Below are 26522 nucleotides of genomic sequence, written 5' to 3'. Positions count from 1 at the left end.
TGAAACCCATGACCTGGAAATAAGGAAGTCAGGGACAAGACAGGGGTCAATCATGGGTAGATAATACATGAAATAGCACGAAACCCATGACCTGGAAAGAGGGAAGTCAGGGACCAGCCAGGGGTCAATCATAGGTAGATAATACATGAAGTAGCACAAAACAAAACTCATGGACTGGAAAGAGGGAAGTCAGGGACCAGCCAGGGGTCAATCATAGGTAAATAATACATGAAGTAACATAAAACAAAAGCTGTGGACTGGAAAGAGGGAAGTCAGGGACCATCCAGGGGTCAATCGTAGGTAGATAATACATGAAGTAGCACAAAACAAAACCCATAGACTGGAAAGAGGGAAGTCAGGGACCAGCCAGGGGTCAATCATAGGTAAATAATACATGAAGTAACATAAAACAAAAGCTGTGGACTGGAAAGAGGGAAGTCAGGGACCAGCCAGGAGTCAATCATAGGTAGATAATACATGAAGTAGCACAAAACAAAACTCATGGACTGGAAAGAGGGAAGTCAGGGACCATCCAGGGGTCAATCGTAGGTAGATAATACATGAAGTAGCACAAAAAAAAACACATAGACTGGAAAGAGGGAAGTCAGGGACCAGCCAGGGGTCAATCATGGGTAGATAATACATGAAATAGCACGAAACCCATGACCTGGAAAGAGGGAAGTCAGGGACCAGCCAGGGGTCAATCATAGGTAGATAATACATGAAGTAGCACAAAACAAAACTCATGGACTGGAAAGAGGGAAGTCAGGGACCAGCCAGGGGTCAATCATGGGTAGATAATACATGAAGTAGCACAAAACAAAACTCATAGACTGGAAAGAGGGAAGTCAGGGACAAGCCAGGGGTCAATCATAGGTAAATAATACATGAAGTAACATAAAACAAAAGCTGTGGACTGGAAAGAGGGAAGTCAGGGACCAGCCAGGAGTCAATCATAGGTAGATAATACATGAAGTAGCACAAAACAAAACTCATGGACTGGAAATAGGGAAGTCAGGGACCAGCCAGGGGTCAATCATGGGTAGATAATACATGAAGTAGCACAAAACAAAACCCATAGACTGGAAAGAGGGAAGTCAGGGACCAGCCAGAGGTCAAACATGGGTAGATAATACATGAGGATAACTTGGGCATAACTTAACAGCAATTAATGGAATCTAACTGCTATGCGAAATACGAAATAGCTCAGAGGGCTCGTATTCGCTGACAACACACTAACAGATGTAGGTGCTGGAGTTTTAAGGGAACCAGAAGGACAGTGCTCACCTTACAGCAGCAGATGATGCACGCGGGAAGTATGTGCACCTAGGGGAATGATAGAGGCTGGGCGATCAGTGAGGAAGAGGCAGGGGACTGTGGTGAGGCAGGAGACACTGGTGTTACACAACCAATGAAGAGCTGTGGTGGTGTGTGAGCTGACTATTCTTTTCTTCACTGTTAGTTTATCTTGACTAGAAAGGAAACAGAAACTTCTATCTTGTTTCCATCATGTTTTTTTACATTAAAGTTATTGATGATGGACACAGACAAAATAGGCTCTATCTGCGTCCGTCATTATATACGTTTTTTTAGTCCATTTCAAAGTCAATGGAAATTAAGCTGATGTGGAGCACCAGGGTGGCTCAGTGGTTTTCATCCCACCCAGAACAACATCTGCAAGGAGTTTGTATGTTCTTCCCGTGTTTGTGTGGATTTTCTCCCATTCTACAAAGACATACTGATAGGGGGAAAAAATTTGCATTGTGATCCCTATATGGGGCTCACAATCTACATTAAAAAAATAATAATAAGCTGATGTGAACTTAATTGTAATTCACATCTGGACATGTCCAGCCAAGACATTATGTAAAGAAGGACACAGCATCACCAAACGAGCATTCAGCCAACAGGTATTAAAGGGGCTCTATCAGCAAAATCCAAAAAAATAGCCCGGGCACATGCGCAGTAGCACGCGGCCTCTACTACGGCTACTGCGCATGCGCCCGGGCTACTTTTTTTTTTATCAGTGTCCGCGAGCAAGCGCCGGAGGAGGACGGGACCCGAAGACGTCAGAGGAAGAAGAGGCGGGGAAGAAGAAGACGGCACACCCTGAATGCCCGCCCAGGGTGCACGTTCCGTAAGTAGAGAACATTCTTTTTTAAGTTATTATTTTAAAACGGGGGGGTAGTTTAATTTAACTTTTACAGTGCCTGAATAGCCTTTTTAAAGGCTATGCACGCATATGTGGGGCTCTATCAGCAGGAATTTGCTGATAGAGCCCCTTTAAAGTGTATGGCCAGCTTTACTACTCTGCCTTACTCAGTACTGTGATAGTAAAATTGTTGATGTTACCTCCAACAATTGTGAGATGACTCTGCATTACTACACAAGGCTACACAGCAAATCCATTGCCCAAGTCAATTTGAAGTTTAATGCTAAGTGTCAAGTTAAAATTTGCTGCATCTATACAATGATATTTTGTCTGCTCTAATAGTGGAGTTCTCCTTTAAAAAAATATGAAACTATTTAACAAACAAGCGATCACAGGAAACATTTGGAAGGGCACAAATCCTTTTGCACAACATTGTACCTGAAGAACCTGTAATGTTCTGCTAAACTTGAAACCTAATTATAAAACCTAATGGGATAAATAAATATGTAACCTAATGAAAATGACTTCAATAATATGTCTCCTAACACTTGTGAAAATGTAACAGATAATTCTGCTGAATTCTAATAATATTGCTCTTCCTTTAAGTGTTTCTTAATGAAAAAGCATTTGAGAAGAAATATATCAAATAATTTCTAACTAATGTTTATAACAATTACAATCTCGACTCCAATTTCACAAATAATGATCTAACCAGATAAATCTGTAATTTGTTTAAATCTACTTCATTGTACAGCCAGACGTTATTGTTACCATGCGAGATGGAATCCCCGACCAATGACAGTACAAGTTTGCAGGAGATTCGGCAACATTGTCTGGCCATAACCTAAAAAATGCCAAATCTGGTGGACCTCACAAGATTTGTTTCATGAATACTCATGAGGTTCTCCAATCAATTTCCTTCCGATCCCCAGAAGATGAAAAGGGAATTCCTGTTTGATTACGTCAGGGTGGCTCATGTGACCCCTGAGGCCCAATCACAAGTCACTGACCTCACCCAGGATTCCAGTAGAGGACCGCAGCACCTGTGATACTCCACAAGGGAGCCCAAGAGAGGAGAGAGAAGGTGAGTATGAATATTTGCTATTTTTTCCCCACCTTCCATGGTCCTCCACTTAAAATGATCTGGGATATGACAAGATCATAGAATATAACAATGATTTGTTGGTGGTGAACCCAACATTTTTGGACAACTCGGAACAAACCTGTCTTGTTATGAACTGGTTCCCTTATCTCTAGACGTGAGTTGCAATGATTATCTTTGGAGAAAAGTAGCCACATTTCTAATTCTGCACAACTCTGTTAAGCAGACATGTCATACATTTCTTTTTACGAAGGGACCAGCTCAACCAATGTCATAAACATGCCTTCCCTGGACATGACTATCTTACCGTAACTATACAGAACAATAGTGTAAGTCATTACATAGGTGATTCTACTAAGAAAATTTTAAGTCTAAAATGACTTTAGTATTTCCCGCCTAGAGCTTGATGCCATGGGGGTACCAGATCATCCAGAACTTTGGCCCATTGGTCACCACTATACATGCACTAACTACATTACTAGAGTATATGCAAAACTACTATAAAAATCTATACAAAAGATTTACTCACAGACAAATGAAGTATGGACGAGATCCTACTTGTTAGAGGCCCAACCAATGTTCCTGTGTGCCCTGTTTGAATAGAACAACTGGACTGGACATAGACTGCAATTAGAGATGAGCAAGTAGTGTTCGATCGAGTAGGTGTTCAATCGAATACTACGGTATTCGAAATACTCGTACTCGATCGAACACTACTAGCTGTTCGAAGTTTAAGGTTCAATGCAGAACCAGCGTTGATTGGCAGAATGCTATACATTCTTCCAATCAACGCTGGTTCTTCTCTTACCTCTCCGAAGTCTTCTCCGCGCTGCATCCCCCAGTCTTCTTCCGGGTGGAATTCACTCTGCCTAGGCATCCGGCCTAGGCAGAGCCGACTGCGCATGTACGGGCATGCCCGCGCATACTCGCGCATGCGCAGTCAGCTCTGATCAGGCGTCGGGCCTGGGCAGAGCCGTACGCGCATGTGCAGTCGGCTCTGCCTAGGTCGGATGCCTAGGCAGAGTGAATTCCACCCGAAAGAGGACGCGGTGACCCTGCGCCGGGAGAAGACTTCAAGCAGAATCCAGCCCGACCGTCACTCGTGGAATTGGTAAGTATGATTTTATCGAATGATGTCTACCCCTGAAACGAGCATTTCCCCCCATAGACGATAATGGGGTTCGAAATCCGTTCAAACAGTTAAATAGTGTGCGGCTGTTCGAATCGGATTTGGAACCTCGGACACTTTAGTGTTCGCTCATCTCTAACTGCAATCCATTCAATCTTTATTCTTCGACCAAGAAGTAGCCAAGTTAAATGTATGCATGGCCATTCAAGTGGGGGACATGGGACCCCTGTTCTATGAACACTGATATCTTCCTACTGGAAACAATAAAGTTTTAGGAAGTATAGAGGATAACATCAATAGATATGGTGCTCTAGGACAGTGAAGGAGTTAATATCAGTATTCGTAGTTGTCTAGGGAGGCAAAAAGGAAAATGCCCATAAACCAAGTGGTCTATGTAGGTGAGAGGGATAATTCCAGGACTCCATATGGTAGGGTGTTGTATGGATTCCTGGTGGTCTTGGGCAGTCAAAAGGTACATTTTAAAACCCCTCATACAGGGAAGTGGAAGGGATAATACTTCGATAGGCCAAGCAATTCGGGAGTGCTCTGCTCCATCATAAAATGGAGAGTGTTAATGCAGTGGATGGACCTGTAGACTCCCCCTGTCTTAGGGGCCCCACGGCAGCTCTCATCCATAGGAACACTAGAGTTAGGACTCAGAATGAGCGGAGCATATACTCAGTGTGAAGGCTAAGCAAAGCATTGTGGGAAATAGTACCGATCTCTATCCCACCTAAAAAGATTGTGTTCGGAATTTCGATCGTGAAATTTTCTCGATCGCTGATCGGAATCCGATCTTTTCCGAACACGATCACTCAACCCTAATCATGTATTGTATTATTAATTGTATCATGTATCGTATTATGAATTTGTATTAAGGGGACAGTAAATGATGACAACTACAGTATTTTGCAGCCCTATATCTGACATGTTTTCACTCGATAAAAAAAACTGAAAAAAATACAATAAGAAAATAAAAACAAGTTAGCAAAAAATATCTGGTTTTAATGATTTAAAAATAAAAAGTAGATCCATTCCCTTTAAAACGCCAGTAGGAACTGTGCAAATCTTTGGCATAGCCTTTAACATCCATATTATTAAAGAACAGTCACAGCTGTGCAACAATGCAAAACTGTTTCACAAAAACCTCGGCAAGTTATTGCCAGACATTCCAAACAAACAGACAATGCCTACAGCGTGCTACGCCCTTGCCTTCATTATAAAATCCAAAGTATCTTCCACTATTCATCTGCAATTCAGCTTTTGGGATTTTATTTTTTCAACTATGGCGTGACTTTAATGTCATACAATAACACCCAGCTTGATATAAATGTATTACCTTTCTGCCGGATTCCCTGCGGTTGTGATTTGTGTACGGCTCTAAATTATTGATTTAGTTTAAAGAGAAATCCCAAGCTTAAAAAAATAATGAATGGTCTAAAAGTCTCGAGGTGAATAATTATTTGTAATCCTTCCAGCTATGAATTAGTACAAGACGCTGGAAATGTAAATTGCATTTTATTTGTTAAGCTTTTTTTTCTTTCTTTTTTTTGCCGAGGGTTCAACATTTCCCAAGAAAGCGCAAAAAAACAAGACGATGTTAAATTCTAATTTACACTGTTTAACATGTTCTACATAGGCTGCTTCTAGACAAATTATAGGAAAGGTTCAGGCGGCCAAAACTCTTGTCTGAGTGACAGACGGAAATTATTCTGTTAGTCTAGATATCCAAATTGGCTTCTCAGTAGAAGGAATTAAAAAGGCTTCTCCAGTGAAACCAATGGGTCGCCATCTTGTAAAGTCAGTGTCCAAGCCATTAGGGTAAGTTCACACAGTTTCTTGGTCAGGATTTTGACGCCGTATCCACCTCAAAAGCCTGACCAAATAGACAGCTCTAGAGATGAGCGAGTAGTACTCGCTGTTCGAAGTTAAGATTCGATGCAGAACCAGCGTTGATTGGCAGAATGCTATACATTCGCAACGCTGGTTCTTCTCTTACCTTTAGAAGTCTTCTCTCTGCGCAGCGTCCCCGCGTCCTCTTCCGGCTCTGAATGCACTCTGCCAGGCATCAGGCCTGAGCAGAGCTGACTGCGCATGTCCGCTTGTAGTGCCGGCATGAGCAGTTGGCTCTGCCCAGGCCCGATGCCTAGCAGAGTGAATTCAAGGCCAGAAGAGGACGCGGGGACGCTGCGCAGGGAAAATAATGCAGCCCGACCCTCACTCATGGACTCGGTAAGTAGAATTTGATCGAATGTTGCGTACCCCTGAAACGAAAATTTTCCCCGAACATTTTAGTGTTCACTCATCTCTAGACGGCTCCCATTTAAAGGGATTCTACCATTAAAGCAACTTTTTTTCTAATTACCACGTCGGAATAGCCTTAAGAAAGGCTATTCGTCTCCTACCTTTAGATGTGGTCTCCATCGCGCCGTTCCTTAGAAATACCGGTACTTTCCGGTATGCTAATGAGGTCTCGGCAGCAATGGGGGCGTCCTTCTTCTTCATCTGCCTCCTCCCCTTGTCTGTCGTCTTCTTTCTTCGTCAAGTGTGACACCTGCGCAGACCTCCGACACCTGGATGAGTTCACTCGCGCGTCGGAGGGCTGTACGGACCTTACTGAGCATGCGCAGTCAGCTCTAACAGGGTCTCGCTGTCACAACCGACCCGAATACAAGCCGAGACCCCTAATTTTACCACAAAAAACTGGGAGAACTTATTGACTCGAGTATAAGCCTAGGGGGGATCCACCATTGCAGATAAAAGTCTAGTCATGTGCATTGCAGCTCAGTAACTCCATGGGGATCATAGTAATAGCAGTTAACCCCATCATGTCCCTCATATTAACCCCCTGTGTGCCTCACATAAGAGTTACTGATATGTGGGACATATGGAGGTAATAATTAGGTATCTTCATAATTAAGGCCCTTCATTAGTCCCCTCATGTGTCTCACATATTAGTAACCCTTATATGGGGCACACAGGGGTTAATATGAGGGACATGATGGGGTTTATTCCTATTAATATGAGGCACACAGGGGTTACTGAAACTAAATTAATAACCCCAAATGCCTGACATCAATAGGCAGAGTAACTAAAGGAAGGTCCCTGTGTGTCACGTTACTGTAGCTTCCTCTCCTCCATACAACAGACATCTTCCATAAGACACAATGAATCCCGGCCACTCATCTGCAGGGGAGATGCTAAATCCTAGTGGGCTAAAGGACCTCTGATGACGTCATGACCATGTGATCGGACTCTGGTGTGGGCGGAGCTACTAGGATTTAGACTCAACCTTATCTGCAGATGTTACATACCAAATGGCTACAGGACCTTTGATGACATCACAGTTACATGACCTCATGACAAGCCAATCACAGAGCAGTAGCACTGCCCCCTTCTAGGTCCTTCCAGTTTTCTGTGCTCCGTGGACCCTGACTCGTGTATAAGCCGAGGAGAGCATGAAAAATGTGCTGAAAAAGTCGGCTTATACTCGAGTATATACGGTATACGGAAAATGCCAGAATTTCCGTAGGTATAATTGACAGGATCCAATTTACAAAATACAGTTTATAAAGTACAGTTATTGAAATCGCAGCATTTCCGCTGAGGATATTTTTATGTAATGTATTGATGGGATTAGCCACAGATCTGTGTGCTGCCTGCGCTTAGGCCGTGCCATTCAATCACGGCTAGTGGGCCGCACACAGATGTGTGCAAGGGTCATAACTATGTATTCCTCTTGCTTATGAATAGATAATACATTCTCTAAAAATTCGCAAAAATTATCATCCCATTGGGGGAAATTTATTAAGACTGGAATTTCCTATGCTAGTATTAAGAAAGGCCCCAAACTTTTTAAGATAAATTCTGGCCTCTTAATATATCAGGTACACAGCTAGTGTAGATTTTGTTCATAACTAGAGATGAGTGAGTATGAGTGAGTGAATATCGAATCTCGAATATTTCACTACTCGCTCATCTCTATTCATAACCCAGTGTTATAATTAATATATCCAGCCAAGGCATTCCCACCACCAGATTCTTATGAGTTGTCTTATCTTCACTCACCCTATTTATTTATATAGAGTCTATCTCCATCTCATGCACAGGCGTCTATGGAGGGGGTCGGTAGTGGAGCAGGCTGTTAATTGATTCTTTGCCGCATTCTGTGCAGTGGTAGAGTCTTATATTATTATTCTTCTTGTTTCTTCTCCGTATCATTTCTTATATTCGCTTGCTACATAACTGAAGATTTGCTTTAAAAAGAGATGATGATGGACTTTATGATCTTCGATAAATTTTAGATTTTCAAGGTGTGCGATGGGCTTTATAAATATAAATAATATTGCCGACATACAATAAATCCATGTCTCATTGAGTGATGAGACACAATCTTTCTACAGGAGATCATAATGATTTCCTCATTTTAGTTGGACGTTTTCTACATTATACTCCAAATTAAATTTATGAACATGTTTGTGGAGTGTAAAGCATTATATATCTTAATAAGAGCACCGCTGTGCTCCAAACAAAACTGAAAACCAATAACAAAGAGTCACTACACCGATATTGCTAACATGCTGTGGTTAGATTGGAATAGAAAAACATATGTATGTGGTGTATGTGGTGTATTCAGCTTTGCAGCCAATTTAGTTGTTTCAGTACGTTACAAAAAATATACTTATGGAGGGAAAAAAAGAATGCACCGAGATAGAAATGTTGCAAACCTCTGCATGCAGTTATGTCTCAGCAGATACTGTAACTAAATAAGTATAGGTATAGTCTGTTTAGACATAGGGTCTTGCCAAAAGAGAATGCAAAAATGCCTCCCCAGGTGCCCTATAAGTAGAGTTATTGACTGCTACTCATCCTTCTATGATGCCCTCAAAGATATTTTGCCCAGTTGCAAGGCTTTCAAAGGATGTGCATCAATAGATGGAAAGAAACAGGATGGTGGTTTCAATGAATTGCCGACCCCAAGGTCATTCTGACCTTGCTGTTAGGAGGAGTTCAGAGTAGTGATGAGGGCATGCAAACATGGTGACCAGGCTCCAGACGACCCAGACAGACTACTGGTAGAAAGGATTGTTGGATCTGCCAACAAGCACAATCAGTTACCACCATCCGGACACACAGTACAGACCGAAAGTTTGGACACACCTTCTCAATCAAAGAGTTTTCTGTATTTTCATGACTAATAAAATTGTAGATTCACACTGAAGGCATCAAAACTATGAAGTAACACATGTGGAATTATACACATAACAAAAAAGTGTGAAACAACTGAAAATCTGTCTTATATTCTCGGTTCTTCAAAGTAGCCACTTTTTGCTTTGATTACTGCTTTGCACACTCACTGTCAACGGAAATGGTCTTCCAACAGTCTTGAAGGAGTTCCCAGAGATGCTTAGCACTTGTTGGCCCTTTTGCCTTCACTCTGCGGTCCAGCTCACTCCAAACCATCTGGATTGGGTTCAGGTCTGGTGACTGTGGAGGCCAGGTCATCTGGTGTAGCCCCCCCATCACTCTCCTTCTTGGTCACATAGCCCTTACACAGCCTGGAGGTGTTTGGGGTCATTGTCCTGTAGAAAAATAAATGATGGTCCAACTAAACGCAAACCAGATGGAATAGCATGCCGCTGCAAGATGCTGTGGTAGCCATGCTGGTTCAGTATGCCTTCATTTTTTAATAAATCCCCAACAGTGTCACCAGCGAAGCCCCTCCCACACCATCACACCTCCTCCTCCATGCTTCGCGGTGGGAACCAGGCATGTAGAGTCCATCCGTTCACCCTTTCTGCGTTGCACAAACACACGGTGGTTGGAACCAAAGATCTCAAATTTGGACTCATCAGACCAAAGCCCAGATTTCCACTGGTCTAATGTCCATTCCTTGTGTTCTCTTCTGCTTGCTGCCTGTCCTTAGCAGTGGTTTTCTAGCAGCTATTTTACCATGAAGGCCGGCTGCTGCACAAAGTCTCCTCTTAGCAGTTGTTGTAGAGATGTGTCTGCTGCTAGACCTCTGTGTGGCATTGACCTGGTCTCTAATCTGAGCTGCTGTTATCCTGCGATTTCTGAGGCTGGTGACTCGGATGAACTTATCCTCCGCAGCAGAGGTGACTCTTGGTCTTCCTGTCCTGGGGCGGTCCTCATCCTCCGCAGCAGAGGTAACTCTTGGTCTTCCTTTCCTGGGGCGGTCCTCATGTCAGCCAGTTTCTTTGTAGTGCTTGATGGTTTTTGCAACTGCACTTGGGAACACTTTCAAAGTTTTCCTAATTTTTCTCACTGACTGGCCTTCATTTCTTAAAGCAATGATGGCCACTCATTTTTCTTTACTTAGCTGCTGTTTTCTTGCCATAATACAAAGTCTAACAGTCTATTCAGTAGGACTATCAGCTGTGTATCCACCTGACTTCTGCACAACACAGTGATGGTCCCAACCCCATTTATAAGGAAAGAAATCTCACTTATTAAATCTGACAGGGTACACCTATGAAGTGAAAACCATTTCTGGTGACTACCTCATGAAGCTCATCAAGAGAATGCCAAGAGTGTGCAAAACAGGAATCAAAGCAATAGGTGGCTACTTTGAAGAACCGAGAATATGACAGATTATCAGTTGTGTCACACTATTTTGGTAAGTATATAATTCCACATGTGTTACTTCATAGTTTTGATGCCTTCAGTGTGAATCTACAATTATATAGTCATGGAAATACAGAAAACTCTTTGAATGAGAAGGTGTGGCCAAAATTTGTAGATGGCACCTTCATAACACCCTCCAACTCTGCCTGGACCTCTTCCAGCCACTTAATAGAAGGAAATTTTTGTCACTGTGCTTCTTACATGCCCTGGCATTGACAGCCACCCAATGTTTCTTTTGTTTACAGTGATGTCCTGAACAAGAAACCCGGACAGATACAAGCTACAACCATATTGTCATAACCAGGTTCTGGCTATGATCCAACTATGGCTGGGTTTGAGTATGGAGGCTTTGCGGTGAGGGCTTCAATCCTGCCTTTCCTAGGTACACGGCCACAACTGCTGGTGTAATGATCTGGGGGAGCCATCACAAATGATAGTTGGGACACTAACAGCTCAGCTCAGTGCATCCTGAGGCTACATGAATTGCTTTCCATGAAAGGGCTTCCAATTGGTATTTTTCAGCAGGATAATTCCTACCCACACATAGCAAGAGTTTCCCAGGAATGGATCCACCAGATTGCAACACTTCTTTGGCCTTCACATTATCCAATATATTCCCAATCAAGCAGTGTGCAGGATCTACTGGCTGCCTTTCTCTAGGGAATAGGGAATAGAAATGAGTGAGTAGTGAAATATTCGATATTCGGAATCCGATTCGAGTAGACCCTCAATATTCGACTATTCGATCAAATATTGAATCCCATTATAGTCTATGGAGAAAAAATGCTCGTTTCAGGGGGAAACCAAAATTCAACTAATTGGAGTCCCCAAGTCCACAATGACACCTCAGGAAATGATGTCAGCACCTCTGGAATGCAACTGGGACAGCAGGGTAAGCTTGCCTGGGGGCATCTAACACGCCCAAGTCCCAGTATCACCCCACTATCACACTGTGTGTGTGTGATGTGGTGAGACCTCCAAAAATTACTTTTCTAGCCCTTGAGGTGAGCCTTTCCAAACCCTTAAGGCCCTTAAGCTGAGCCATACAAAATTTTACTTTTCAGCTCCTTGGGGTGAGCCCTCCCAAACTTATCTTCAGGCCCTTGGGGTGAGGAGAGCCTTGTACCAGCAGAGTATTAGGCCTTGACGTGAGTTGAGCCTTGCACCGGCAGCATTTTAGGCCTTTTGGGTGAATTGAGCCTTGCACCAGCAGAGTTTTTGGCTCATAAAGTGAGTTGAGCCTTGGTGGAGTGGTCATATAGAGCTTGTATCATCAAAAAAGTGAGTTTATCCTTGCATCAGCAGAGTTTTTGGCCCTTGAAGTGAGTTGAGCCTTGTACCAGCAGAGTATTAGGCCCTTGAGGTGAGTTGAGACTTGCACCAGCAGAGTTTTAGGCCCTTGAAGTGAGTCGAGCCTTGTACCAGCAGAGTATTAGGCCCTTGAGGTGAATTGAGCCTTGTAGGAGAAGAGTATTAGGCCCTTGAGGTAAATTGAGCCTTGTAGGGGCAGAGTTTTTGGCCCTTGGGGTGAGTTTAACCTTGCACCAGCAGAGTCTTATGCCTTCGGGGTGAGTTGAGCCTTGTAGGAGCAGAATTTTAGGCCCTTGAAGTGAGTTGAGCCTTGTACCAGCAGAGTATTAGGCCCTTGAGGTAAGTTGAGCCTTGTAGGAGCAGAATATTAGGACCTTGAGGTGAATTGAGCCTTGTAGGAGAAGAGTATTAGGCCCTTGAGGTGAATTGAGCCTTGTAGGGGCAGAGTTTTTGGCCCTCGGGGTGAGTTTAACCTTGAATGAGCAGAGTTTTAGGCCCTTGAAGTGAGTGGAGCCTTGTACCAGCAGAGTTTTAGGCCCTTGAAGTGAGTGGAGCCTTGTACCAGCAGAGTATTAGGCCCTTGAGGTGAGTTGAGTCTTGTAAAAGCAGAGTATTAGGCACTTGAGGTGAATTGAGCCTTGTAGGAGCAGAGTTTTTGGCCCTTGAAGTGAGTTGAGCCTTGCACCAGCAGAGTTTTAGGCCCTTGGGGTGACTTGAGCCTAGTAGGAGCAAAGTTTTTCAACACTGATGGTGGAGGAGGAGGAGGAACTGGAAAGCTGGAGCACAAACATGGAACTTCATGTTGGGGTGCTTGATACTGGTGGACTACTTCTGGCACCACTACTACTACTGCTGGTAATAGTAATACTACTGCTGGCATCACTACTACTACTGCTGGTAATAGTAATACTACTGCTAGCACCTGTTACTAATACTACTTTACTATTGATACTAGTGCTGGCACTGCTACTACAGCTGGTACTATTGATACTACTATTGCCATTGTTACTAATACTACTGCTACTATTGATACTACTGATGGCACCACTACTACTTCTTCTATTGACACGACTATTGATACTGTTGCTGTACTACTGATACTAATGCTGGCACTATTCCTTCCTCCACCATTACTATTGGTACAACTGTATACACTGTTTCCTACAGTCATTTACTTGGGAGATTCCTTGCAACAAAATGGCAACACTCACTGAATAGGCAAAAAAGTAGCCTAAACCAACTATGTGCTGCTAAACATGAAGGGGGGGGGGGGGGGTAACATGGTTGCTGGTGTAGAGAAGAATCATATCATTGCTTTACTCATTTATTATTCATGCTCTGTAATTATGATATAAGACAAAAGAAGAGAAATAAGAAGACGAGTTGAGGTGTCATATGGGTAGCGCGCCGGCGAACTGTGACTGTACGATTTGTAAAATTCCCACTAAAACAACACATTGAGAAGATCCTTTCTGTGCAGAATGATTAGAGATTAGTATGTCTCTGCAGATGTAACATCCTGAACTCAGATGTCTAAGCTTCTAATAACAAAACACATATTATCCAAAAAATGATTCTGACTCTGTCGCTTCTGCAATAGGATTGCACATAATCCTTCATATTTATACCAACCCTTCCATGGGCGCCTTCTCACATTTTAGGGATTCTACATGATTCCACGATGCAACCTGTTTCCTCGTATTATAAATATTTAAGCATTAAATTACTTGATGGAGATACGAAGCCTAGGAAGTTTCTCTCTATGTCAGGGACACGTTGTGGATGGCCTTGTAGGTCGCCGTGGAATTACTCATGTTTAAAACATATTTTTTTCCATTTTTGCTCATAACATAATAAATTTGTTGTTTTAACCACTTGAGTTCTCGGAAATAAATGGACTCTTGAGATGATGATGAAGTGCTTTGTATTATTACCATGAAAGCATGATTAGAATTAGCACACATTCTTCACACAGTGCAAAAAGCCCACTCCAAGGGAAATTAAGTAGACGCCGTGTGAGGTCTATTAAGACAAGGTCTTTATGTTCTCTGGATACAAAAAGTGTTTGCTGGTCTGTTCTGCAGGAACAATGAGGTTTAGACTTCTATCCAATCCAATAGATCTCAATAATAATGAGCGACATAAGAGTTTGGGGACAATGTTTAGACAATGAAAACGTTAGACATGGAAAAGTGGTTGGTTGGTTGTAGTATTAGTATTCTATAGCCATACAGAATTTACAGTAGGACCATTATTGTTGTTGGAAATATATAAAGTAACTGTTGCAGTAAGTTTAGTTTGCTGGAACAAAGTATCCATGAAACCAAGGCAATTCATAGCATTGGGCTTCTATAATGTTCATACACAGGAGGGGCTTGAGTTGACGTTGCCTATACTATACCTCCCACTCCCATCTCTAGTAACAATGTAGGTGGAACGTCTGCTCTTTGCAGTCCCCACAATGTAAGGGGGCATTCACACGGAGTAACGCCGGGCGTGTATCACAGCCGTGCACGCCGGCGTTACGGCAGACTGCCGAACACTTCCCATTCACTTCAAAGGGAGCGCTCGCAAATGCCGCTGTTACGAGCGCTACCATTGAAGTGAATGGGAAATGTTCGGCAGTCTGCCGTAACGCCGACGTGTAGGCTGTAATACACGCCCGGCGTTACTCCGTGTGAATGCCCCCTAAGTGTTGAAAGGAGGGTAAATATAGGCACAGCATCCGGAGTTCTTCCCACACCACTTTCTCCACCCTCTTCCAGCCTGGGTGATGTTAGAAGCCTGTCCTTTATTGATATGAATCTTTATCCTTTTCAGACTTCTTCTGGCCTCCTGAATGGGCGCTTGCACAGTATTTTAAGCAGCCATTCTAATGTGGCCTGCTCTACCCAAGACCCGAGGCCTAGAAGTTATAAGCCATCGCTGAAAGAAGAGGCTGAAGATGATGCTGCTGAAGAAGAGGAGATGGCACTGGAGAGAGTTCTCTTGCAGCATTGGGGCCACCCCCAGTGCTGTCTGAGAGCTGGGGCCCGCCCCCATTGCTGCCAAAGTACTCATTTACATACCGACAAGAACCGGGATTGTAGGCGAACGGCAGCGCAGAGAAGACGACAAAAGGTAGGAGACGAATAGCCTTTCTTAAGGCTATTCGAATGTGGTACCTACAAAAAAATTGTGTCTGACTGATAGGATCCCTTTGATGCTTGTTTTATTGTCGCAGATTTTGCTGCATTCTTTTGGGTACCAAATGGAGTTGTACATGAAAGCCGTGCTATATACTTTATTAAACAAACCTATATAAAACTTCCTTTGGACCGCTATAAACCTACAGGGACCTTGTGCATGGCTGTATAGGATCTGGATACACAAACTGTCCCTACCAAGTTCTCAGCATTGAACTTTAATGGGTCCAAAGTTTTGCCTGTAGTTTCCATCGCAGTAACAAAGACCTTCATCATGGCTATGTGCAGAGTTGTCCACTTTCTCGCTCTGACTTAGTGAAATATTGATCTTCAAACACTTTGATTCATTTAACAATGTCAAACAGATAAAATAGCTCTAACTAATTATGTATTACTTAATATCACTTTGGCTCTCGGCCATTGTTTCCAATGTATTCCAACACGTTTCATTTTATATTTTGCTCAATTGCAGATTTGTGATCAGGAATAGAGATGAGCGAACACTAAAATGTTCGAGGTTCGAAATTCGATTCGAACAGCCGCTCACTGTTCGAGTGTTCGAATGGGTTTCGAACCCCATTATAGTCTATGGGGAACATAAACTCGTTAAGGGGGAAACCCAAATTCGTGTCTGGAGGGTCACCAAGTCCACTATGACACCCCAGGAAATGATACCAACACCCTGGAATGACACTGGGACAGCAGGGGAAGCATGTCTGGGGGCATAAAAGTCACTTTATTTCATGGAAATCCCTGTCAGTTTGCGATTTTCGCAAGCTAACTTTTCCCCATAGAAATGCATTGGCCAGTGCTGATTGGCCAGAGTACGGAACTCGACCAATCAGCGCTGGCTCTGCTGGAGGAGGCGGAGTCTAAGATAGCTCCACACCAGTCTCCATTCAGGTCCGACCTTAGACTCCGCCTCCTCCGGCAGAGCCAGCGCTGATTGGCCGAAGGCTGGCCAATGCATTCCTATGCGAATGCAGACTTAGCAGTGCTGAGTCAGTTTTGCTCAACTACACATCTGATGCACACTCGGCACTGCTACATCAGATGTAGCAATCTGATGTAGCAGAGCCGAGGGTGCACTAGAACCCCTGTGCAAACTCAGTTCACGCTAATAGAATGCATTGGCCAGCGCTGATTGGCCAATGCATTCTATTAGCCCGATGAAGTAGAGCTGAATGTGTGTGCTAAGCACACACATTCAGCACTGCTTCATCAAGCCAATACAATGCATTAGCCAGTGCTGATTGGCCAGAGTACGGAATTCGGCCAATCAGCGCTGGCTCTGCTGGAGGAGGCGGAGTCTAAGATCGCTCCACACCAGTCTCCATTCAGGTCCGACCTTAGACTCCGCCTCCTCCGGCAGAGCCAGCGCTGATTGGCCGAAGGCTGGCCAATGCATTCCTATGCGAATGCAGACTTAGCAGTGCTGAGTCAGTTTTGCTCAACTACACATCTGATGCACACTCGGCACTGCTACATCAGATGTAGCAATCTGATGTAGCAGAGCCGAGGGTGCACTAGAACCCCTGTGCAAACTCAGTTCACGCTAATAGAATGCATTGGCCAGCGCTGATTGGCCAATGCATTCTATTAGCCCGATGAAGTAGAGCTGAATGTGTGTGCTAAGCACACACATTCAGCACTGCTTCATCACGCCAATACAATGCATTAGCCAGTGCTGATTGGCCAGAGTACGGAATTCGGCCAATCAGCGCTGGCTCTGCTGGAGGAGGCGGAGTCTAAGATCGCTCCACACCAGTCTCCATTCAGGTCCGACCTTAGACTCCGCCTCCTCCAGCAGAGCCAGCGCTGATTGGCCGAATTCCGTACTCTGGCCAATCAGCACTGGCTAATGCATTGTATTGGCGTGATGAAGCAGTGCTGAATGTGTGTGCTTAGCACACACATTCAGCTCTACTTCATCGGGCTAATAGAATGCATTGGCCAATCAGCGCTGGCCAATGCATTCTATTAGCGTGAACTGAGTTTGCACAGGGGTTCTAGTGCACCCTCGGCTCTGCTACATCAGATTGCTACATCTGATGTAGCAGTGCCGAGTGTGCATCAGATGTGTAGTTGAGCAAAACTGACTCAGCACTGCTAAGTCTCTGCATTCGCATAGGAATGCATTGGCCAGCCTTCGGCCAATCAGCGCTGGCTCTGCCGGAGGAGGCGGAGTCTAAGGTCGGACCTGAATGGAGACTGGTGTGGAGCGATCTTAGACTCCGCCTCCTCCAGCAGAGCCAGCGCTGATTGGTCGAGTTCCGTACTCTGGCCAATCAGCGCTGGCCAATGCATTCTATTAGCCCGATGAAGTAGAGCTGAATGTGTGTGCTTAGCACACACATTCAGCTCTACTTCATCAGGCTAATAGAATACATTGGCCAATCAGCGCTGGCCAATGCATTCTATTAGCTTGATGAAGCAGAGTGTGCACAAGGGTTCAAGCGCACCCTCGGCTCTGATGTAGCAGAGCTGAGGGTGCACAAGGGTTCAAGTGCACCCTCGGCTCTCCTACATCAGAGCCGAGGGTGCGCTTGAACCCTTGTGCAGCCTCGGCTCTGCTACATCAGAGCCGAGGGTGCGCTTGAACCCTTGTGCACACTCTGCTTCATCAAGCTAATAGAATGCATTGGCCAGCACTGATTGGCCAGAGTACGGAATTCGGCCAATCAGCGCTGGCCAATGCATCCCTATGGGAAAAAGTTTATCTCACAAAAATCACAATTACACACCCGATAGAGCCCCAAAAAGTTATTTTTAATAACATTCCCCCCTAAATAAAGGTTATCCCTAGCTATCCCTGCCTGTACAGCTATCCCTGTCTCATAGTCACAAAGTTCACATTCTCATATGACCCGGATTTGAAATCCACTATTCGTCTAAAATGGAGGTCACCTGATTTCGGCAGCCAATGACTTTTTCCAATTTTTTTCAATGCCCCCAGTGTCGTAGTTCCTGTCCCACCTCCCCTGCGCTGTTATTGGTGCAAAAAAGGCGCCAGGGAAGGTGGGAGGGGAATCGAATTTTGGCGCACTTTACCACGTGGTGTTCGATTCGATTCGAACATGGCGAACACCCTGATATCCGATCGAACATGTGTTCGATAGAACACTGTTCGCTCATCTCTAATCAGGAAATAAATTATAAATGTAAAGTATTGAAAAAAATACTTAGTGAACAGAGCTGCACTTTGTCATTAGATATATGAGTATTGGCTGCCGGAGTCACCGCTCTACCAGGATCATTCTATGTAAAGGATCGCCAAAGCCGAAATGTCTATTGAAATACTTCATTGCTAAATCTTTACACCTAATGGGGCTGATTTTCCAAACTGTACTTAGCCCCACTGGTGTCCACTTACCTGCACAGATCCACTGACGCTGATGCTCCCCGTTCTTCTCAGTCCGGTTCACTCTCATTGACATGCCTTTAGAGCACCGTGCGCACCCCCACCTCCCTAGGCTAGTGTTAGAGATGATGGGGGTAGGTGGGGCTTGTTGCGGGTTAGGTGTGGGCGGGGAGACGTGAGTGCATCACTCACATCTCCCCTCCCAGTACCCGCCCACACTCTCCTAAGGCACAAGCCCCGCCTTCTCCCAGTATCTCTAACACTAGTCTAGGGAGGCGGGGGCGCGCAGGGCCCTCTGAAGGCATGTCAATGAGAGAGAAGAGGGGCGAGAAGAGCGGGGAGCAGCAGTGGCAGCACTTCTGTGCAGGTAAGTTGAGCGGTCGGGATCGGAATTCCGTTCCCAATCTCTTTAGATGGGATTGGAACCTGATTGCGATCACCCTAGTATCACAGCATTTGATGGACGATCATTGTGTGTATGAAGCTGCTGTGGTGATGGAGAGTTGCCAGTATGGTTTGCCACAGCGGTGATCTGCCATTGATCTGACATTATCACAAAGTAACAGTAGCATTGAGTGGGGTGGGAGGGGAGGTGTTTTTATTTTTAGTTTGGTTAAAGACATTGCTTTATTTAAAGGGGTCGTCCAGCTAATATAAGTGAAAAACAAGTTCACTCTCTGATTGTGGGGTCCTCACCAATCACACAACGTGGTCTGTTCTGCACCTCAGTTGTGAATGGAGAAGCAGGTCGGATCATGTGCGCTGCTTCATCTGTTTCAGAGGTTACTTGGATAGGGGGTGACTTGTTTGTTCCTCCAGATGTCGGACAATCCCTTGAAGCAGCTTTGTGTGTGTGAGTTGGACAAACTCTTCATATTAATGGACTATCCCTAGGATAGGCCAACAACAGCTTTGTGGGGAGTCAGGCTGGTAAGGGGAGTGCTGCATTCCCTTAATTGTTTACCAGGCACTATTGTGTATGGGAATTTATGAGTTTTCTTTTGAGGAACCCACTAAATAATATTAAACTTAAGTTGGTGAGGCTTGTGATTGATTTCTAGAAAATGGGCAGCTCAAGAATTCCATTTTGGATGGTGGATTTGTTTTTTGAGATTCTTTCTCTGATCTTAAGGTAGCTTCACACACACATAGTCCAAACCACATAGTCGTATGGAAAGATAGATCACGAAATCTGTATCACATGTGAAATGATATGATATGTGAATGTGGGGCCAGTTCCTACATTGTCACACTGGGCATATCCCAGTCATTGGACTGCGACAAGATTTTGGCTTCCAAGAATTCTGGACTATCTTAGCCATGTTCCTGGACCGAGGTCAGCTCTTACCAGCTGGTCCCTCAGATAAGGACCCCATCTGTATGACATAAAGATGTTGTCTTTGTTGAATGTGCCAATGTTTCTGTAATATTCGTTGAAGCCTGACTGTCTGGGGTATATCTCAAGACACAAACTGGCGATTTGAGATTCATCCGCCTCCAGTGATAATATGATTGCTGGATAACAATGATTAAAAGGGTTGTCTGGGATAAAGTCATATTTCTAATATACGCTAAACCCCACCCGCAATTGCCTTCTAAATTACTTAGTGTACAAAAACATCCATGTTTACCTAGATTGCCTTGGCGTTCAGTCACATTTTCTGATTTACTGGTGATGTTCCATTTCTGGAAAGGATAGCACCTCAGCTCTATTGTGCAGGCCAACAGACATATAGAAAAGGAGGTCCTGGGTTTGAATCCTGCCAGGAACAACATTTGCAAAGAGTTTGTATGTCCTCCCCATGTTTGCATAGATTACCTCCCATTCTACAAAGACATACTGATAGGAAAGGAGGTGCTGGGCGCCCAGAAAAAGTAACCTCACATGCCCAGAAGGTCCGGACTGGAAGACAAATAATTATGATGGGGTAAGGGGGTGGGGTGGGCAGGCTAGCTAGGGAAACAGGGAGGGGATGTCAGTGAGAAAGGTGGTCTTTATGACACTTCAATCTGATTTGCTTAATAATTTGTAACATGGTGTAAGACTAGACGTCCTAAAGGAAAACTATAAGATTTTATTGGGACAAATTTATGAAGAATGGCGCCTTTTGACTTTTGGTGTTGTAATATTTCCAGCGGAAGGGTGCAGAGGAGACACCGCATAAATGACTCCGCATAAATCAGGTTGTGCCCCTGCACAGTAGACTGCCATAAACAGGGGTGAGCCTACCTCTTTTGCCGCCTGATGGGGCGGAGCGAGGGGGCATGGCGGATCAAAGGGGGTGTGGTGGAGAGGCGTTAGCAGGCAGAGAGCAGGCACGGAGAGGACCTGCTCTCTGCCTGAGCATGAGGGGAGGCCAGTGGAGCAATGCTGCGTCCACAGGGCCTCCCCAATCCACCGCTCGCTTCCCGTGCCGGGCTGCCGAGACGGTGACGCTAAGCCAGTCCAGGACAGCTTGACCTGGACTGGCTTAGGTAAGCAAAAATGCCCCCACCCCCCGGGGCCCTGGCATAGCGCCACCTGAGGCCTCATGGGAGGTGCCGCGCTGGCCATAAATGATCATAAATCTGGAGGGGGCCCTGCCCACACCACACCTTTTATCATACTTCTCTTTCAGGAAAGTGCCAAGGGTAGCACGAAGCAGAAAAAACTCACAAATTGTTGCACTAAATCTGATTTGCGCAACATTGTAGAACTTTTCCTATCTTGTTGCTAGAATGTCAGCGCACAATGCCTGATAAACCTGTCCTTGTTTTTAAAATTTAGACAATGATATTGAAAATTAGAAGATAAATACAATTTAAACTTGACTTGATATAAAGAGAATAAGTCACCTTCCCTTTAATATATGACATTAGCGCAGTCTGACGCTATATAAAGATCGACACTTCCATCTGTATCTCAGAAGTTTATTTCTTCTTACCTGACTCTTACCGCAGTGCTTGACCCAAATGACACGCCGAAGTTTTCCAAAGTGGAAACCTTTTTTAACATTAAATAAATTACAGAAAAAAAGATGTTATAGATTTTCTTCTATTACTTTTTTATTGGACAGAAAGATAGGTAAAAAAAAAAAACCTGATTAGGTTCATAAGAAAAAAACTGAGAGTAAAATATAGTGTCGCACAGTCCGCCGGACTGATAGAAAAATGTAATCAGGGAAAAGTGGGAACAAAGTGGCAACAGATGGATAGAGCCCTATCATTATCATTCAATTGATCTGTCCCTGATAACCTGCAAAAGGGAAAGGTAGACTAATAATAAGTAAAGCAAAGTAACTTAATACTTTCCCTCAATTGATCTGTCCCTCATATAAAAGAGAGAACAGAAAGAACTGCAAGACAGTATTACACTCCCCTCGTCTTACGGCCATATTATAGGCAAGACAATATGTGTTATCATTAGAGATGAGCGAGTAGGTATTCAATCGAGGAGGTATTCAAAATATTTGTACTCGTTCAAATACTACTCGCTATTCGCAGTAAAGATTCGATTCAGAACCAGCGTTGATTGGCCGAATGCTATACAGTGTACAGCATTCTGCCAATCAACACTGGTTCTGCAGCAGGCTCGTCCTTGCTAGTCAGGAGAGCTGGCAGCTTGCGGTTATGCAGGAGCTGACTTTTTCTCATAGGAATGCATTGACCAGCGTTGATTGGCCAAATGCAATACAGTGTACAGCATTCGGCCAATCAACGCTGGTTCTGCTGGAGGCTCGTGAGGAGGTGGAGTATAAGATCGGACCACAGCAGTCTTCATTGTGGCCCGATCTTAGACTCCGCCTCGTCACAGACGAGCCTCGGGCAGAACCAGCCGTACAGTTAAGCACACAGACCCCATAGCATATAATGGGCTCCGTGTGCTTGCCGTGCACTGCCCGCACGAATGATTCATGCGGGCAGTGCGTGGCAAGCACACGGAGCCCATTATATTATATGGGGTCCGTGCTCTTAACTGTCCAGTGCTTGCAGTTGCGCTGGTATTCCGTTCGGGGGGCGGACTCCTTCCGGACGGGGGGTAAGCGCTAATGTGAACCAGCCCATAGTCTATGGGGTCTGTGCGCTTTAACTGCACAGCGCTCCTCCTAAACACTCTCCTCCTGCTACTCGTGGACTTGGTGACTCTCCTTTAGTCGAATAGTGGTTTCCCCTGAAATGAGCATTTTTTCCCATAGACTGTAATGGGATTCGATATTCGATCGAGTAGTCAAATATTGAGGCTCTACTCGAAACGAATATCAAATCTGGAATATTTCACTACTCGCTCAACTCTAGTTATCATGTGACGCTCATCAAACAGCACGAGCCTCATGCATATGATATTGACACCGGCCGCCTCTCGTTCTTCATTAATATTTTCTCTCTTTCCCTTGATTACAGTTTTTGCTATCAGCCTGGCTTCCTATGAGCAGATACCGCTGAATATTTATTATGCAGTTATTATGTATTATTCATTATTTATTAGCAAGATTATATGTCACCAGGACAGCCACTCATTGTCAGAGTTAGGGGGCATTCACATGGAGTAACGCCGGGCGTGTATCACAGCCGTACACGCCGGCGTTACCACAGACTGCCGAACACTTCCCATTCACTTCAATGGGAGCGCTCGTAAACGCCGCTGTTACGAGCGCTCCCATTGAAGTGAATGGGAAGTGTTCGGCAGTCTGCCATAACGCCGGCGTGTATGGCTGTGATACACGCCCGGCGTTACTCCGTGTGAATGCCCCCTAACCTGGTGAATGATTGTGGGCACCCATGTGTATTTGGGCTTGTGCACTATTGAGATTGTGCAATATTCAGCTCTCTGATCTCCTGCAGTCCCATGTCAATGCTGCAGGGGTCGCTATTAACACAATCACCTCTAGGTCAATCACTGGTCACAGCAATTTGATAAGTGGCGTCCTACTAATATTATAAATGTGATAGTTTGTGGGTTTGTGTGTTTGTTACTCTTTCATGCAAAAACAGCTGAATGGATTTGGATGAAATTGGGCACATAGATAGTTTGTAACCTCGATTAACACATAGGCTACTTTTTATCCCGGTAAATGACATGGCTTCACGACTGTTATGAATTTATGTTCACATACTATATTACAATGCTACTGCAGCAGCTTATCTCAGGTCCCAGATCTGTTATCTCTCTATGTAAACACACAGATAACACTGAGTCCATTCTGTACAAGCATCCGTATATTATCTGATCTGCTACAGGCAATGTGCTGATACACTGGATGGGAAAACACCTTTAATATAAATTGGCAGTTTGCCAATTTTAAACATGCCGAGAAAAAGAAAATCTAATCTGACGCAAAATTCTAAAACCGCGAGAGCTATGAAGGTAGGCAGAATTCAACAGAGTTCTCCTCAAGCGGAGCTGATGGGGATCATCAACACCAACAACACACTCATTAAATGGTGTCCCAGCGAGCTACTGAGATGCCGGAACAATCAGAGGCACAGTGCAAGGAATGAGTTCAGTGGTAGGCCAGCTTGACAGCTGCCGAAAGAGGCAAACCATCGACAACAGAAATTTGCTATCTCTTTATCATTTTTTTTTTCCTGGCAAAATAACTTCTTGAAAAGAAATGCATCACCAAAAAAATGCCTATATCCTATACCACTAGTACAAATTAGAATTAAGAATAACAATTTTTTACTATTTTCCATATCACTATCTATCTTTATAAAAAGTACTATATCCTGCAATTTTCACTCAGGTCACTAAGCGTAATAATAGATTGACACTTGACAAATCTGCCGGGGATTTCCTTGCATCTCATTTACATCACAGACAAGTCAAACAGGGTCAAAATAGAACATTACACTTATATGAATAACACCCAGAGAAACATTTTGCCAGGTTTTTTGTGAACTTTAGAGCATTGACAGCCTTTGCGGTATGCACCCAGGTACTGGAGATATTGGTGCAGTTAGCTTCGGCACTGATATCCTTCCACTGTCAGAAGGGCTAGCCTTATAGCCTAGTGATGATGCTAGGCTGTAAGGGCCACCCTCCTGACAGTGGGGAGATGTTGGTGCCGAAACTGACAGCACATGCCACTGAATTCAGTGCACTGTCAGCTTTCTAGCGGTATATAATGCCACCAATGTCCGAGGACTAGGGTTCAGCGATCGGGATTGGAAAAGATCGGATTCCGATTGGTGATCGAGTAAATTTTACGATCGCGATCGGAACTCCGATCCAGATCTTTTTTGAGGTCAGAGGTTATTTCCTACAATGCTTTGCTACTGACCAAGCATTGTGGGAAGAGCTAACAATGTTAGCTAGGTCCCATAGGAATGAATGGATGCAGCCGGCACACAGCCTGTGCCGGCATCCGGCCGCTTAAACCCCTGTGCACCGGCTGCGTCCATTCATTCTAAAAGGGAGATTAGCTAACATCTCTAGTAGCTAATAGAGATGAGCGAGTAGTACTTGATCGAGTAGGTGTTCGATCGAATACTATGGTATTCGAAATACTCGTACTCGATCGAGTACTACTAGCTGTTTGAAGTTAAGATTCGATGCAGAACCAGCGTTGATTGGCAGAATGCTATACATTGCCAATCAACGCTGGTTCTTCTCCTACCTTTAGAAGTCTTCTCCCTGCGCAGCGTCCTCTTCCTGCTCTGAATTCACTCTGCCAGGCATCGGGCCTGGGCAGTGCCGACTGCGCATGTCTGCTTGTAGTGCGGGCATGCGCAGTCGGCTCTGCCCAGGCCCAATGCCTAGCAGAGTGAATTCAAGGCCGGAAGAGGACGCAGTGAAGCTGCGCAGGGAGAAGAATCCAGCCCGACCCTCACTCATGGACTTGGTAAGTAGAATTTGATCGAATGTTGCATACTCCTGAAATGAGCATTTCTCCCCATAGGCTATAATGGGGTTCGAAACCCGTTCGAACAGTCGAACAGTGTACGGCTGTTCAAATCGGATTTCGAACCCCGAACATTTTAGTGTTCACTCATCTCTAGTAGCTAACACTTACCTGCACAGATCGCTGGTCCGGTCCCCACTGTTCTCAGTCCTCAACCCACACTCTCCTAAGCCACAAGCCCCACCATCTTCCTAGTTCTGTAACACTAACCTGGGAGGCGGAGGCAGCGAGGTGAGAAGAGGAGCAAGAACAGCGGAGACCGGACCAGTGGCAGCGCTTCTTTGCAGGTAAGTGGACACCAGGGGGGATTAAGTAGCCAGAGGATTTTTTGTAATCACTACACAGCATGGAGTCAAACAATTAAAGCGTTCAATTTTTAGACTCCATGCTGTGTAGTGAATAGGATCGTTTTTAAAATCCAATCTTCGATTATTAAAAAAAATCCCATTGACTTACATTGGGATTGGGATCGAATTGAAAAAAAGCTCAGAAATCGGATTTTAAAAACGATCCTGAAATTTCAAGATCGGCTCAACCCTACCGAGGACATGAAAGATCCACTTTAAGCTTTAATGATTCCTTTTCTAGAATGATTAGTAAGCCGTATAGTGAGATATATAAAGTATCTAAAACATATAATAAATCTGGTTTACGGCATTTCCTGCAATCTATACGGTGCACATTGTGACAGAATGCTGGTGCATTTAGCTTAGTAAATCTCCCCTTAGTATCTGCCGTTACTGCACTGAAGTTGGG

Source organism: Leptodactylus fuscus, chromosome 2, assembly GCF_031893055.1.
Source record: "Leptodactylus fuscus isolate aLepFus1 chromosome 2, aLepFus1.hap2, whole genome shotgun sequence".
Lineage (NCBI taxonomy): Eukaryota > Metazoa > Chordata > Amphibia > Anura > Leptodactylidae > Leptodactylus > Leptodactylus fuscus.
The sequence above is the reverse complement of the archived record's forward strand: the minus strand, read 5'-3'. Positions refer to the sequence as shown.